Genomic DNA, 2,433 nt, shown 5'->3' on the forward strand with positions numbered 1-2,433 from the left:
CCCATACTTAGACACAAGAACAAGATATAACACTTCCACCAAAGGTGGATTCAACCTACCAACAACAATCGTCACATATGGACATTTAAAGAGAACATACTTTCAATCACACTACAATAACACTTTGTACAAGATCACCTTATAACCATAAGAATACCTTCACATAGTACTATAACACTTCATAACTTGATAACACTTTAATTCAATAGATAATGCCTTCAAGGCCATATTCATAATACAATCCATAATTAAACACCTCCACCATAAGTGGATCAAACCAAGCAAGAACAATTATATCAATAATATGAGATTAAGCCAACTTACCATCCTCCAAAGCCATCCTCAACATTAATCAATAGATATAGAAAATCATAAACATCAACAATACAATCTATTCTAAGCATAAATTCATCAATACCCAATCATTATCAACAAACCCATTTCGTAAGTCAAATATAGAAATTTGTGAAATCAAGGGTTCATGAGATTTTTCACTTGAAAACATCAATTTAATATCAACAATATCACAATCCATCATTTAAAACCATTTAATGCAAGAACCCTTGAGTAGAGTAAGAAATAGAAGTTTTTCATAACCTTTGAGAATTTGAAAACCCTTTGAAATTGGCTTTAAAGTGAAAACTAGCTTTAGATAAAGAGTCACCATACCTTAGTATTGAGAAAACCCACGAAAATTTGATGGAAGAAACCTTCAATTTGGTACCCTAGTTGCCCACATCTTCTTCTTCCTTGAGCTTGAGAGGACTTTTAGAGAAAAGAAACTTAGGGGGTTTTTAATTTTGAAGAATGAATTCAAAAAAAATACCTTTTTAAAAGTTTTAATACCATATAGAGTTATTAAGAATAAAATAAAATATACCCACTACTTGATTTAACTAAAATTAATATTTACGAAAACGTCCCTTGCTTACATGGACTTACCAAATAAAACTAAGGCAATGTCCAATTTTTTTTTGGAAAATTTCATAACTCCAATTGATGCTTAAACTTTAAAAATTCATACGTTAGGCTATAGTTTCACCTATCTATTTTTAGGGTCACTACAATAATAGTATTTGGGCAATAGAGGCCGGAACTCTAACCGGATGCTCTATAAAGGTGCCAATGTAGCTGCTGAAAGAGTCCTAATCGACCCACACTCATAAATATTCGTGGAACGCCGTCCATACTTAGCCAATCAATGTAAGTCCTTGGAACCAAATCGAAAATCAAATTCAAATCTCGAAGTAGAATTAGTGTCGCCGACGTAACTCGTGAAGCCGTAACATCGGGGAAAATAAGGATAACTAAAGTCGGAGCAAGCGTATCGCCTAGCTAAGACCCAAACTATCAGTCTCAAGTCTTCTATACCAGTCTACAGGGATCTAAGTCGGCCGAGCGACGTCGGGGCAAAACTAAGACCTATCGGATCCGAATCATGTATTTCTAAGGTAAGCCCTAGTCAAACCTAAATTAAGGCCAACATGCTTCAAATAAACAGTAATTAAGCATGCAAGCACTCCACATAGCGAGGAGGGTCCATTAATAACACAAAGCATACTCACAGTTACCCGATAATTCTCGAAATAGGCCGAAAATATGATTTCTTAACACCTATGCAGGATTCAATAACTACCCAACCCAAATCCCAACTAAACAACATGCATTCACATTCTCGAGCTCAATCTAAGAGAGGGAAACCGTAGCCTACCTGTAGGCCAATCACACGTGCTCCAAAATCACTTCTCCGGAGCTTTCCCTTTCCGAACGTCCTCGAAACGCTGCCCCGCTATCAAATAGAATCACAACGTTATTACAGTCGTTTAGACACCAAAATCACAACAAACGGAGACGGATCAATTTTGGAGTCAAAACAGGAATCGTGGGACCCGCGCTGGAAATTTCGGAATTAACCCCAAAAGTGGGTTCTTAACAGCTCCCCGAACTTGTGTTCCCTAATGGGACACAATTTGGGGCTCAGAAACAACACAGTACCAACATACAACCAAAACCTAAATTTTCCTCAAGAACTAAAGGAATGGGACAGCAGCTAATTTAGCATATTTACCAGAAACGGACAGTCTACAGTAAAATCTGACAACACCACAATGTTCTCCTCGAAAAACCACTCAAGATAGCCTAAAAAATCATTGAAATCGAACCTAAAATGGCTGAGAAAACAAGTCTAAAAAATTTCCAAAATTAAGCTCACAAAAAGGGTGCGGTAGCAGGTATTTTATGAAATTTACCTCAAACGGGGACTCCAAATCACTATCCGAGCTCACCAACACGTTGTCCTCAAAATATCTCACAACTTTGCCTGTTGAATCTCCCAAATCGGTTGAGAGATGAGAGAGTTATGAGGGTTTGAAATTTGGGAAATGTTGCTGATTTTCTGCAATTTATTGCAGAAAATCAGCCACATTTCCCAAA

General features: G+C 37.0%; 1 long non-coding RNA gene across 1 annotated transcript in view; it reads right to left on the bottom strand.

Moving 5' to 3' along the window:
* The window catches only part of LOC107062017 (uncharacterized), a 4,585-nt gene extending 2,264 nt beyond the window's left edge, over nt 1-2,321 (bottom strand). The window contains exons 1-2 of the long non-coding RNA XR_001474372.1: nt 2,250-2,321; nt 1,712-1,789 (exon numbers count right to left, since the gene is read on the bottom strand). This is a non-coding gene — a long non-coding RNA (uncharacterized lncRNA). The remainder of the gene's footprint in view (nt 1-1,711; nt 1,790-2,249) is intronic.
* Between the last annotated feature and the right edge of the window lie 112 nt (nt 2,322-2,433).

This window comes from Solanum tuberosum, unplaced genomic scaffold (assembly GCF_000226075.1).
Source record: "Solanum tuberosum cultivar DM 1-3 516 R44 unplaced genomic scaffold, SolTub_3.0 scf00192, whole genome shotgun sequence".
In the NCBI taxonomy this organism is placed as follows: domain Eukaryota; kingdom Viridiplantae; phylum Streptophyta; class Magnoliopsida; order Solanales; family Solanaceae; genus Solanum; species Solanum tuberosum.